The sequence below is a fragment of the Scyliorhinus torazame genome, chromosome 10, assembly GCF_047496885.1.
Source record: "Scyliorhinus torazame isolate Kashiwa2021f chromosome 10, sScyTor2.1, whole genome shotgun sequence".
NCBI lineage: Eukaryota > Metazoa > Chordata > Chondrichthyes > Carcharhiniformes > Scyliorhinidae > Scyliorhinus > Scyliorhinus torazame.
This window is the reverse complement of record NC_092716.1, coordinates 22,737,432-22,752,416: the sequence shown is the minus strand read 5'-3', so window position 1 is coordinate 22,752,416 and position 14,985 is coordinate 22,737,432. Positions and strand designations below refer to the sequence as shown.

The 14,985-nt window shown below is 51.0% G+C and overlaps 1 protein-coding gene across 8 annotated transcripts in view; it reads right to left on the bottom strand.

Annotated features, from left to right (window-relative positions):
* gse1b (Gse1 coiled-coil protein b) overlaps positions 1–14,985 on the bottom strand; it is a 663,364-nt gene that overhangs the window by 305,235 nt on the left and 343,144 nt on the right. The window lies entirely within an intron of this gene.

Genomic DNA, 14,985 nt, shown 5'->3' with positions numbered 1-14,985 from the left:
CGTGGGTTTGGAAGGTGCTGCCTCAGGATCCTCGGTTCCTGCAGTAGATGGTACTCACTCTGACACTGTTTCTGAATTTATTGAGTAGGAAATTGTGGAGAGAAAAACTGCTGAGCCTTTCTTGAACTCTGTAAATGTGCCCTCCAAAACGTTAGATTCCCCCACAGCACATTCAGGAGACGCATCCTGAGCGAGAAGGGAGATCAGTCTTAATTCCCCGAGCAGTAGAGAACATGCAGTTCTTGTCAAAAACGCTGCGAAGTGGAAAAACCAAAAGGGCAAATCATGCAAAAAAAATAACAGAGCTCGCCCTTCGAAGGCACCGTACGGAAGAATATTTAAACAAGAGAGGGTCATTCTGCCTGAGTGTTGGAAAAGGTGGGATTAATTTGTGCAATTGAAGCTGAGTAACTTGTACTTTATCAAATGCACATGTGATGTCCCCGCAGAACCGGCGAGCTCTGGACACAGGTGTTCTGGGGGTCAGCTGCGGGCAATGTTTGTACCTCTAAATCCAAATGGGCTCAAGTCCCAGAGACTTGAGTACAAAACGTTTTATTTTTTATTAATTTAGAGTACCCAATTCATTTTTTCCAATAATGGGGCAACTTAGCGTGGCCAATCCACCTACCCTGCACATCTTTAGTTTGTGGGGGCGAAACCCACGTAAAGACGGGGAGAATGTGTAAACTCCACACGGACAGTGACCCAGAGCCGGGATCGAACCTGGGAACCTCAGCGCCGTGAGGCAGCAAAGCTAAGCATTGTGCCACCGCGCTGCCCCGACCGGAGTACAAAAATGAAGGCTGGTGCTCCTCAGGGTAACTCTGAGGGAGTGCTGCTTCTGTTGGCGGTGCCGGCTTCCAGATGAGACTTTAAACCGATGATCTGCTCCAGTGAATGTAAAAGATAACGGTACTTGAGTAAAAGACAAACATGGTATCCTGACCGATATGTATCCCACAATCAACATCACTAATGTAGTGTAAAAGGGTTAGCATTAAATGTCTAAATTGACTACATCAGATCACATGGCAACAAAATATGCTGAGAGATAGTTCTATGTGAAGCCTCATGCTAAGCCGAGCACTGAACATAGTTATGTTCAATAATGGAGGTTTTTCTTGTTATAAATTTAGAGTACCCAATTCATTTTTTCCAATTAAGGCGCAATTTAGCATGTCCAATCCACCTTCCCTGCACATCTTTGTGTTGTGCGGGCGAAACTCACGTAAACACGGGGAGAATGTGCAAACTCCACACGGCCAGTGACCCAGAGCCGGGATCGAACCTGGTACCTCGGCGTCGTGAGACTGCAGTGCTAACCCACTGCGCCACCATCCTGCCCCATTCAATCATAGAGTTTACCAACAGCCTTGCCTCCAGCAATATCTGCAAATCCAAACCATGGACAACCTTACCTAAGGCCCACAGCGATGATAACATTACTGAAGGCAGGGGGCAGCATGGTGGCACAGTGGATAGCACTGCTGCCTCACGGCAACGTGGTCCCAGGTTCGATCCCGGCTCTGGGTCACTGTCCGTGTGGAGTTTGCATATTTTCCCCATGTTTGCGTGGATTTTGCCCCCACAACCCAAAGATGTGCAGGATAGGTGGATTGGCCATGTTAAATTGCCCCTTAATTGGTAAAAAATGAATTGGGTACTCTAAATTTATAAAACCTAAAAAACCAGACTGTCTGGCTGTTATCACAGTGCTGTTTGCGGGATCCTGCTGTGCGGAAAATGGCTGCCACATTTCAGCAGCCATATTTGTTCAGAATGACTTAACTGGCTGCGGGGGTCATGTGGTTTGCTTTATTAGGTGTTGCAACTGTACAGAGACCGTTTTGGTCTCCTTATTTCAGGAGGGCTGCACTTGCATTGTCACAGAATAACAGAACTGTTACAACGCAGAAATAGGTCATTCAGCCTGCCATATCTGCATCGTAAACGGTTCGCAGGTGATTCAATAAGCCGAGTCCTGGATGAAGATGTTGTCCTGTGATGGAAGCGCAGATTGGGCCTAGACCTCGGGGTTTAGCAGAATGAGAGGTGAGCTTATCGAGACAAAAAAAAGATCCTGAAGGGGCTTGGCAGGGTGGATGCTGACAGGATGTTTCCCTTTATTAGGGAGGGTCGGGAATCTTTGGAATTCTCTGCCCAGTGAGCGGTGGAGGCAGGCTTTTCGGATATATTGAAGACTGAGGCAGATACATTTTTGATTGGCAAGGGAGTCAAGGGTTATGGGGGAGGCAGGCAGTGCCAGAATCAGCTCAGGCGGAGCAGGCTTGAGGGGCCGAATGGCCTAACCTGCTCCTGTCTCTTCTATAATGCAAGTTCTTTGTATATTTCCGGGTGGGGGATGGGAGATGGAATAGATGAGGGGTGGTGTAAAAGGAAGGTCACCCTGCAGGCCTGCCCCCCCCCCCCCCCCCCCCCCACCCCCTCAAGACTGGCTCAAGTGGGCGAGATGACGAAGAAGCGTTTTAGAAAACGCCAGGAACCCGAGCAAACCACCCTTCGGCCAAGCACCTTGGCTGTCATGTGATGCACGTTGTGCAATGGCAAACGCTATTCTTCTAGGTACGCCTGTCAACACAAGGCACCGTGCCAGGGCATTGCTGCAGCTGTTCTCGTTATAATGAGGGACAACTACCGTCTGAAAGCAGCTCGCAGCCAACTCAGCAGACTGGTGAACCCCAGCTGCAGGCAAGTGGAGGCTGCGCATTAATTGAGACGCTCAAACAAAAAAAAGTTACTTGTCGATGCTAGAAGCAAACTTCAGGTAGCCCAGCCGGTTCTTGCACTGTGAGGTTCCTTTCCGCTTCCCCACCCACATCCACAGCCAACCCCCCTTCCCCGCCCCCCCATCACCGCCTCATCTGTCACTTTTCAGCTGTTACTATTTAGCCTATTGAAAACTTACTGTAGTCCTTTGATCCGTTCTACATCATTTAGACCTTGAACTCTTCTCCTTCCTTCCAAACCCTCCCCCCCCCCCCGACTTGATCCTTTCCTCACCGTACTCCCCCCCCCCCCACACCTCTCCAAACACCCCCTCCCCCCTCCCACCGCAGCTTCATAGGACTGTGAGAAAATAAAGCTTCGGTTCCGAGCTGGTGCAAGTCTCAAGAACTCTTGTGGTCACGGTTTCCAGTCATGGACTGAAAAGGTCAGGACAGCAGTGTGTTCTGCCAGCGTCATCAATGTGTACAAGAGGTGACACCTCTCGACCTTCCCCTGGGGCTTGCCCATCCCTCCTGACATTGCATAGATCGGCACAGAATTTGGAGCCCTGCCCTCTGTGTTTGGCCAAGATTTTAGTCGCCTGTCCGCGTGTGAGGTAGAAGCCAGATTTGGCCTGATAATCACTCGTGTGAAGCGCCCTGCAGAATTTTACGATGTTAAAATGGCTGTCTGTAAAGGCAACTGTCGTATGAAAACAGCAGAGAAGAGGTTACAGGGAGAGAGTTGAATCTCCTCCGGCCTAGGCCGGTGCAGTGGTTAGCACTGATGCCTCACAATGTCGAGGACCCGGGTTCGATCCCGGCCCTGGGTCACTGTCCATGTGGAGTTTGCACATTCTCCCTGTGTCTGTGTGGGTCTTACCCCACAACCCAAAGATGTGCTGGGTAGGTGGACTGGCCACGCTAAATTGGCTCTTAATTGGAAAAAAAAGAATTGGGTACTCTAAATTTAAAAAAAGAATCTCCTCCGGTCTTTCAAGCCTCAGTCTGGCCGAAACCCCTTCTCTTCCCCCCCCCCCCCCCCCCCCCCCCCCCCCCCCCCCCCCCCACACACACACATTGTCTCCTTCAGCACTAAATGACTTCTGGTGACACAATCAAGTGACCATTATTGATGTGACGGATCCCTATTAAGTAGTGGGGGAGCGTGTGGGTGGGGGCCAGAAAGGTCTGATCTGATCTAATCATCACATTGTTTCCAGAAGAATATAAACAAGGATGTTTTTACTAAGTCAAAATGGTTATAAAAATCAAAGCTGTTGTTTGTCCTCTCCTTCCTAACCCTCGATCCCCCTCCCCCAAACCCTAGACCTCATGGCCAAACATGGACAAGATCCCGAACATTGGGCTCACTGGGCACGAATCTATCGGCCTCGTCACGTCCCCAGCCAGTAGACCTGGTGAGAGCCCGCTCACACCTCGCGAGATCTCAGGACGTTGCGATCTGGATCCTGCCCATTGAGGTCAGGAACCAGATTTGCATATTTAAGTGAGCAGCTCGTCTCACTTGAATTATGTCTATGCCGGATCTACCCAGCACCCGGGATCGAACAGCCTCGCCTCGGAAACTTCGAGTGCGCGCCGTTTGGCACTGATTTCCACAAACAGTGCCAGGGTGCCTACGTGATGCTGACAGGAGCAGTGCCAAGGTGGCCTGGTGGCATCATGCCCGCACTGAGGATCGGGTCCAGGAGTGCCCTGCTCTTATGAGGTGGTGTGTGGGGTGGGCGGTCTTGATGACCCCCTTATTGGGGCATTGAGGCGGTCGGGAGACTGGGGTGGCGTGTCTAGAGATCAGGACCCGCTTTAAAAGTGGCACCCCAATCCCTTCCTGCAACGGAGCTCATTAGTACAGGAAATGGGACTAAGAGGGCGGCATGTGGCGCAGTGGTTAGCACCAGGACTGCAGCGCTGAGGACCAGGGTTCGATCCCGGCCCTGGGTCACTGTCCGTGTGGAGTTTGCACATTCTCCCCGTCTCTGCGTGGTGCAGCCAGGACTGGGCAACACCCTTGCTCAACGCCCTCGACAGGACTGTCTCATTTCAGTTAAAATCGCGCCCGCTGTCTCTCCACGCTTCATGATGGGGGTTTTGCCATTTCTCCTGCTGTAAAGTGAGCAGCACCCTAATAGTTAAAAGAAACTCTGAATATGAGCAGCTCGTGTGGACACAGGCATTGTTCACCGCCGCCATACACCTGCTGAGGTCGGCCCGATTGCCACGAGGCAACTGTTGCAGAGTCACGTGGGCTGTGGTTGGGGAGCACACAAAGGCCCCTCCAGTAGAAGCTCACGGCAGACCTGCTTGACAGATGGCGCGACACACAGACATGCACATGCGCGCGCACTGAACAGTGGCAGGTGACAAGCATTTTTGGGGGTGAGGGGGGGCAGGGGGGGGCTGCCGCTGCCTCACAAAAACTGGGTGTGCCCCAAAGGCCTGCAGTAACCCACACGACACCGCCTCCCCCCCCCCCCCCCCCCCCACCCACCCACCCACCACCGTCACCAACACTCTTGTCACCGTGAATTTGCTCTCCAAACGTCCTCTACCCCGACCCACAAAGGATGACCAAACACTGGAGCTCTTGGTGCAGACGGCATGAACACATTGGGCTGAATAGCCTCTTCTGTGCCATAAACTTTCCTCGGTTTCCAACACGGGTCTTAGAGCATTAACCCCTTCAGGGCTGTGCTCACATTTCACCATAAAGGATTCCCCGCACCTCTCTTTAGGCGTTTGCTCCACTCCGCTCACCGTACTGGAGGTTCAGGCACCAGAAATCTCAGGTACCTCGCAATAGATAACACGTGTCAATGCAGCGGGCACAGTGCTGACGAGCTATTTGACTACAACGAAGTGGGACCCACAACAGTGTAACTGGAACAAATTTGCCTCTCTTAGCCCAAGATTCTGAAGCCATTGACTTGAACCTGGTTCCACTTCCATAACACAAAGTGACAGTGAACCTGGCGTCTCGGGGTTTTAAGGGTTGTAACACACTGGGCTTAAGTCGTGGAGCCGAAGTGCACAGAGGTCGTTCTTTTAGAAAAGGACACCAGTGGTGCAGCACACAACAACAACTTGCATTTATATAGTGCTTTAAAACAAAGTGCCCAAGATATTTCACCAAACCTGAGACGGAAATGTTTAATCAGATGACCGAACGCTAGGGAGATGACCAAAGCTAGGTGACCAAAGAGGTAGGTTTAAGGGTGTCTTAAAAGAAAAAAAGAGAGGCAGAGAGCTTAAAAAAAAATCATTCCAGAGCTTAGAACATTTGCAGTTAAAAGCAAGGCCACAAATGGTTGGGTGATGGAAGGTTAGGGATGTGGAAGAAACCAGATGCAAAGATCACGGCGGATTGTAGGACTGGAGGTGCTTACAGAGATAGGGACGGGAGAGGGAGCGAGGCCAAGGAGGGATCTGGAAACTGGAATTTTAATATTGGGGCACTGGCAGACCAGGATAGATCAGAAAGCACGGGGATATGGGGTTAACGGGACTTGGTGAGAGTTAGGACTTGAGTAGCAGAGTTTTGGATGCATGTAGGGTGGCGTCAGAGTCCAGAAGTTCATTTGAATTTGTCACTTCAGGTTTATGGCTCCCCAGACCGAGAGGACAAAGAGGTGACTTGGTGCCAGGCCTCGGGCAACCAACTGCTGCCTTGCACCTCTTCACAGGGCTAAATCGCTGGCTTTGAAAGCAGACCAAGGCAGGCCAGCAGCACGGTTCAATTCCCGTACCAGCCTCCCCGAACAGACGGCGGAATGTGGCGACTAGGGACTTTTCACAGTAACTTAATTTGAAGCCTACTTGTGGCAATAAGCGATTTTCATGGAGAGGTGCAAATCACAGCTGGGGTGTTATTGAACAAAGCAGAGGCAAAGCACAGCACCAAGAGTTAGCAGAGGGGGAAAATCAAAAGTTCGGAACAGAATTCCAAGATCTGGTGGGTTGGTACTTGGAGATGTGGAGCACTCAGAGCTCAGTAGGCCCTATTTCAGGGCCACCCACTGCTAAATCCCTCTACCCATTGCACCACATCTAGTCTTTAGTCAATACTAATATGACCATTGACTCTTTATATTCCTGCTCTTCTTAATCTCCACTTATCTCATCCTCACATTCCCTCTCTTCATTGTTTTGGCATTCAAACATATCTCCTCCTCCAACTCATCCTTTCTAGAAACCAAAGATAGTTTGCATTTATACAATGTTGTTTCACCAGTTCTGGACATCGGAAAGTGTCTTCCAGCTACTTAACTGGTTGGAAGCGTAGTCACTGCGGGAAAACAAGAAACTCGTGCACTACACAGCCACACGAACAATGTTGTGATAAATGATCAGATCATTAATTCTTGGTGTTGGTTGAGGAATAAATGCTGGTCAGGACAGTAGAAGAACATTCGCGGCTCTTCCTCAAATAATGCTGTGGAATCTTTTATGACCAGAGAGCAAAGATGGAGCCCTCGGTTTAATATTGCCAACAAAAGGTGGCATCTCTAACAGGGAAATATCGAGGTGTCATTCTCTGGTCAAGTCTCTAGGAATGGGACTTGTTAAACAACACCTTTAACATAGGAAAATATCACAAGGCACTACTATAAAGAAGGGTAATCAGGTAAAATTTACACTTAAGTTCAAAGGAGGCAGTTTTAGGACAAGCAACGAGAAGTCATAGAATCATAGAATTCACAGTGCAGAAGGAGGGCATTTGGCCCATCGAGTCTGCACCGTTCCTCGGAAAGAGCACCCCACTTAAGCCCACTCCTCCACCCTATCCCCGCAACACAGTAACCCCACCTAACATTTTTGGACACGAAGGGCAATTTAGCATAGCCAATCCACCTAACCTGCACATCTTTGTACTGTGGGTGGGGGGGGGGGGGGGGGGGGGCACAATATTGTGGTTGACTCAAAGCTGTCCTCAAAAATGAGCAAGCCACTCGGTCGAAGGGGCAATTAGGGGCGACAACAAATGTTTGCCTTGTCAGTGAATTCCATGAAAGGATTTTTGAAAAATTCGCTGACTCATTTCAACCTTTGTGACAACCTGCTCAGTAGGCCTGGTTCCTTCATCTCAGTCAGCTCAATTTAATCAAAAGCCAAGGTGTCAGAGAGAGCGAGAGAGAGAGAGAGATGTGACTTAGTCCCAAACCTCAACCAACACTGCTCGGAACAGAGCATGAGCTCGCAGCCTCTTCCTGTCTCCCAGTTTCCTGGGTGTGAATGGCGACGTGTTGTGTTGGGAGTTAACTCTACGCTGCAGCCATGGACAGCTTCACAGCAGTGCTAAAGATGCAAATATTTACCACCCATCTACAGTTATACCAGCCGGGGGCAGCGTCTGGGAGGGGGGAAAGAGGTCAGGGGTGAGAAGGCACTACAATTGGGGTCTGGGCGTGGCCATGCTGGAATAAAATCAGCTTCTGATCACAGTCCACTGAACATCCATGGATGTTGTGGCAAGGACCAGAAGAAGGATTTCCACTCGCAGCAGGTTACTGTAAGGCTGTCAGCACCTATGGAATTATACACCACACTTAACTGGATTCAGGAGCGATTCGAGAGCTAAAAATGAGAAAGGTAGGCAGGTTTTCTATCATATCTTAAAAAACAATATTAATTATATGGCGCTTGGCTGAATGCTGAATCCTGGATTCTCCCTCCATTTAAAGAACTTTGTAAATGAAGATGGACCTGACAATCCTGACATCTTACTGATTTTGTTCGTGTTTTCCCAAACAGTTAACCCTTCTCTTGTGGAACAAGAACTCCATTCCCTTATACAGCAAATGCTAACTTTACTCTGGCAGTGTAGAATGACACACACACTCTCATACACACAAATCTCACAAACTCCCTCACACACGCTCTCACACCCGCTCCCTCACACAGTCACACACACTCCCTCACACACACACACACACATCCTCACACACACATCCTCACACACACAGAAACTCTCCCTCACACAGTCACACACACTCCCTCACACACACAATCTCGCACACACACATCCTCACACACTCCCTCGCTCACACTCCCTCACACACACAGAAACTCTCCCTGACACAGTCGCACACACAATCTCGCACACACAATCTCGCACACACAATCTCGCACACACAATCTCGCACACACATCCTCACACACTCCCTCGCTCACACTCCCTCACACACACAGAAACTCTCCCTCACACAGTCACACACTCTCCCTCACACACTCTTAGACACAAACTCCTTCACACACACAATCACAGACTCTCCCTCACACACACTCTCAGTCGCACACTCCTTCACACTCTCACTCACCCAATCGCACACAGTCACACACTCTCCCTCACCCCCACACTCTCCCTCACCCACACACTCTCCCAGACACTTTCCCTCACAAACGCGCTCACATACACATTCTCATTCATACACACACACATACATACACTCATTCACACATACACTCACACACATACTCTCACACACATGGCACAATTGAATGGCCTTGCCGCTCCCGGCTCAGTGACGCGATGAGGCCATTAAATCTTACGAGATTTACTAGTTAGGCCCACTTAAAACTATCGGCGCCAATTCCCCCAAGCCCTGAGAACGAATGTCCAAGCCTGGGAGATTCACCTGGCGCCGTTTAGTATTGGTCCACACAAACGTGGACCCAGGCGTAACGCCACCTGGGAGGGTCTCCCAGGCCATCGGAGGCCCTTGGGTGGTTGGGCTCGGGGCAAGGTAGTACCCTGACACTCCCTCTACCACCCAGGCACCTTGGCACTGACACCCTGGCAGGGGTGAGTGTGTGTGATACAGTGTGAGTTTGTTTGGGTGAGGGAGAGTGTGTGTGAAAGTGTGTGTGAGTGAGAGAGTGTGTGTGTGAGAGAGTGAGTGAGTGAGTGAGTGAGTGAGTGAGTGAGCGTTTGAGTGAGCATGAGTGAGTGTGTGAGGGAGCATGAGTGAGTGAGTGAGAGAGAGTGTGTCCAGGTTCCAGGTTGCCTGTGCCGGGGACCCGGACCACACTGCCTTTATGAATTGGTGTGAGAGGGGTGGTGTTCGAGGACCCCCTAACAGGTACTTTGAGGCGTGGGGTGGGGTCCAGAGGCCGCAGTGGGGGTTCGAGAAATTGGGGTAGCATTTAAAAATGGTAAATGTGGTAAGTGCAGCCTCGGAGGGGCATTCCTCGCCGAGGCTAATTAAAAAAAGTGTGCCATTGATCGTGAGGTTGTTAGCATCGAGGAACACCTCGCTAAACATGCCCAAAATGGGTCTGTTTTTTCCCCCATTAAATTGCGCCCACACTCTCTCACACATACACACAGTCACACACGCACACACACGCACTCTCCCTCTCACACACACACTCCCTCACACACACACACTCCCTCACACACACACACTCCCTCACACACACACACTCCTCACACACACACACTCCCTCACACACACACACTCCCTCACACACACACACTCCCTCACACACACACACTCCCTCACACACACACACTCCCTCACACACACACACTCCCTCACACACACACTCCCTCACACACACACACTCCCTCACACACACACACTCCCCACACACACACACTCCCTCACACACACACACTCCCTCACACACACACACTCCCTCACACACACACACTCCCTCACACACACACACTCCCTCACACACACACACTCCCTCACACACACACACTCCCTCACACACACACACTCCCTCACACACACACACTCCCTCACACACACTCACTCCCTCACACACACTCACTCCCTCACACACACTCACTCCCTCACACACACTCACTCCCTCACACACACTCACTCCCTCACACACACTCACTCCTCACACACACTCACTCCCTCACACACACTCACTCCCTCACACACACTCACTCCCTCACACACACTCACTCCCTCACACACACTCACTCCCTCACACACACTCACTCCCTCACACACACTCACTCCCTCACACACACTCACTCCCTCACACACACTCACTCCCTCACACACACTCACTCCCTCACACACACTCACTCCCTCACACACACTCACTCCCTCACACACACTCACTCCCTCACACACACTCACTCCCTCACACACACTCACTCCCTCACACACACTCACTCCCTCACACACACTCACTCCCTCACACACACTCACTCCCTCACACACACTCACTCCCTCACACACACTCACTCCCTCACACACACTCACTCCCTCACACACACTCACTCCCTCACTCCCTCACACACACTCACTCCCTCACTCCCTCACACACACTCACTCCCTCACTCCCTCACACACACTCACTCCCTCACACACACTCACTCCCTCACACACACTCACTCCCTCACACACACTCACTCCCTCACACACACTCACTCCCTCACACACACTCACTCCCTCACACACACTCACTCCCTCACACACACTCACTCCCTCACACACACTCACTCCCTCACACACACTCACTCCCTCACACACACTCACTCCCTCACACACACTCACTCCCTCACACACACTCACTCCCTCACACACACTCACTCCCTCACACACACTCACTCCCTCACACACACTCACTCCCTCACACACACTCACTCCCTCACACACTCACTCCCTCACACACACTCACTCCCTCACACACACTCACTCCCTCACACACACTCACTCCCTCACACACACTCACTCCCTCACACACACTCACTCCCTCACACTCACACAAACACATTCTCTCTCGCTCACACAAACACTCTCACACACACACTCCCTCACCCACACACATTCATACACTCTCCCTTGCCCACACACACTCACGTACACACTCTCACACATAAACACATTCTCTCTCTAACTCACACAAACACTCTCTCACACACACTCACTCCCTCACACACACACACTCCCTCACACACACTCACTCCCTCACACTCACTCCCTCACACACACTCACTCCCTCACACACACTCACTCCCTCACACACACTCACTCCCTCACACACACTCACTCCCTCACACACACTCACTCCCTCACACACACTCACTCCCTCACACACACTCCCTCCCTCACACACACTCACTCCCTCACACACACTCACTCCCTCACACACACTCACTCCCTCACACTCACACAAACACATTCTCTCTCGCTCACACAAACACTCTCACACACACTCCCTCGCCCACACACATTCATACACTCTCCCTTGCCCACACACACTCACGTACACACTCTCACACATAAACACATTCTCTCTTTAACTCACACAAACACTCTCTCACACACACTCTCACATGCATATATTCTCACACATACACACTCTCCCTCTAACACACACATTCACACACTCTCTCTTGCCCACACACACTCACGCACACACTCTCACACAAACACACTCTCTCATGCACACACACATTTTCTCACACAAACACACTCTCTAACATTCACACAGACACACACACGCATCTTTTCTGTTGAGAGTAATTTTGTGCCTCACATACTTACAAAAAATAAGATCAAATATGGATATTACAAACATGAATAATAACATCAGCTAACCTGGTTCAACCACAGAATAGCAACAGAACAGCTGCCTTGTCATCCATTCTATGGTACAGGATTCCTGATCCACTCAACAACACCAATGGGCACTTATACAGAGCCATTAAATAGAAAATGTCCTGAGGTTAACCAAAGGCCTAATCCAGAACCATTCAAAAGAATCCAATGCATCACATGGAATTTTATAGCACAGAAACAGGCCTCTTGGCCCAACTGACCTATGCTAGTGTTTAAGCTCCACACAAGCCTCCTTCCCTTCATCTAATCCTACCAGCACCTTCTAAACACACAACCTCTACCATCCAGAAGGACAGGGGCAACAGATACCTGGGAACACCACCACTTGGAAGTTCTCCTCCAAGTCACTCATCATCTTGACTTTGAACTAAATCGCTGTTCATTCACTGTCGCTGGGTCAAAATCCTGGACCGCCCTCCCTAAAAGCACAGTGGGTGTACCTGCACCACATGGACTGCAGCAGTTCAACAAGGTAGCTCTCCGCCACCTTCCAAAGGGCAATTAGGGATGGGCAATAAAGGCTGCCCCAGCCAACGATGACCATATTCTGTGAAAGAAAACTATGGGGGGGGATTCTCCGCGGTGCGGACCAACTGCCTGCACCGTCGTGAACACCGTCGCGTTTCACAATGGCGCGAACAGGGCCCGGGCATGGCCTATTCTGGCCCCCACAGGGGGCCAGCACGGCGCTGGTGCGGTTCATGCCAATGCATGCGCAGTTGGGGCATCCCAATCTTGCGCATGCGCAGTTGGGCCGTGCCATCCTGCGCATGCGTGGGGAACTTCTTACGCATCTCTTACGAGATAGGCCCGGGGGGGGGGGGGGGGGGGTGGGGGGGAAGAGAGAGAGAGAGAGAGAGAGAGAGAGAGAGAGAGAGGCCCGCCGATCGGTGGGCCCCGATCGTGGGCCAGACCCCATCGGAGGCACCCCCCGGTGAAGGAGCCCCTCCCCCCCACCACAGGCCGCCCCCCCCAGCGTTCCCGCAGTGTTCCCGCCGGCAGCGACCAGGGGTGGATGGCGCCGGCAGGAACCTGTCGTGTCATAGCGGACGCTCGGCCAATCCGGGCCGGAGAATCGGCACTTGCCGTTTGCCGCGATTCTCCAAGCGGCCCAGCGCGAATCGCGCAGCGCTGGTTTCGGGGGGATGGGAGAATCGCGTGCGGGGGTCGGGCCGGCGTGGCGCGTTTGCGCCCCGCCCCGGCGATTTTCCCACCCGCCGTGGGGGGGTGAGAGAATCCCGCCCAAATACTTATTTTTCTTTCTCCCTCATGAGTTTTTCTAGTTTACCATTAAATGTATCTCTCCACTACCCCATGTGGAGGTAAGTTCTACATTCTAAACACACCCTAGGGTAAAGAAGTTTCTCCTGAGTTCCTTGTTCGATTTAATAGCGACTATCATATGAGCCCCAGTTTTGGACTTGCCCATAATTAGAAACATTGGGCGAGATTTTAAATTTTCTATGTTCGTGAGATGGAAGGAATATGTTCTGTAGGTATGCGTTCCGCTGACATTGGGGGAGATGATGGCATAGTTGGTCATGTCACTGGACTGGCACTGCAGAGATCTGTGCCCATGCTCAGGGGACATGGGTTCAACCATGGAATCTGGTGTAATTTGAATTCAATTAATAAATCGGCAGTTGAAAGCTGGCCTCAGTAATGGTGGCCATAAAACTATCGTCGATTGTTGTCAAAAACCCATCTGCTTCACTAATGCCCTTTAGGAAAGAAAATCTGCCATCCTTACCCGGTCTGGCCTACATGTGACTCCAGACCCACAGCAATGTGGTTGACTCTTACCTGCCCCTAAAGGGCAATTAGGGATGGGCAACAAAGGCTATCCTTGCCAGCGCCACATCCCATGAAGGAATTCTTTTTTTCAAAATTGCATAGAACTCGAGCTTCGCCCTATTCTCCATCTGTTCCACGAAACATTTGACATTCAAACCTCTTGACAATCAATTGAGGAATGGAGGATAGAAATATCTCAAAGAGACAGGTGTTATGATTTAGAATACATTCTCTGCAAGGCTGTCGGAAGCTCGGTTGAATGGTAACATTTGGACATGCACTTTTTGGTGGACATTGGACAGAATGGCCTCTTTCTGTGCTGCACAATTCTCTCAGTTGTCCTTCCTTCAACCTTAGGCAGGACCCTCTCACTTTCCTCAGCGCCAGATCACACCGCCTCTGTGGCCCACAGAATTGTCTTCAAACTGTGATGGGAATTCCCCTCCTCATCCACTTCAGAGTCATTTCACTGGTCTGCGTGACAGACTGGCCACACATTACTCCCACCAGTCTGCACTTCATAAGACAGAATGAAGGACGAAAGACAATTTTCCCTGCAGTGTATTTGCCACCAGTTTCCTGGCTTAATAATAATAGGTTAGGGTAACAAGAGGGAGACTCACTGACGAAAAGAGACACACCGAACAAGTGGCTGTTTGACTCGAGAGGGTTGCATTTCCTCAGTCGAACACGAGCCAGTGACACCTCGGAAGCAGAGACTGACTGGTGCGAACATAGAGGCAAGGTGAAACCCGAGCTTGTGTGTGCCACTTACTTACCGAGCAGCCGAGCGAGCATTCCAGCCCTCCCCCACCACCAGTCCTACCCCCGCCCCAGGTCTCAGTACACAG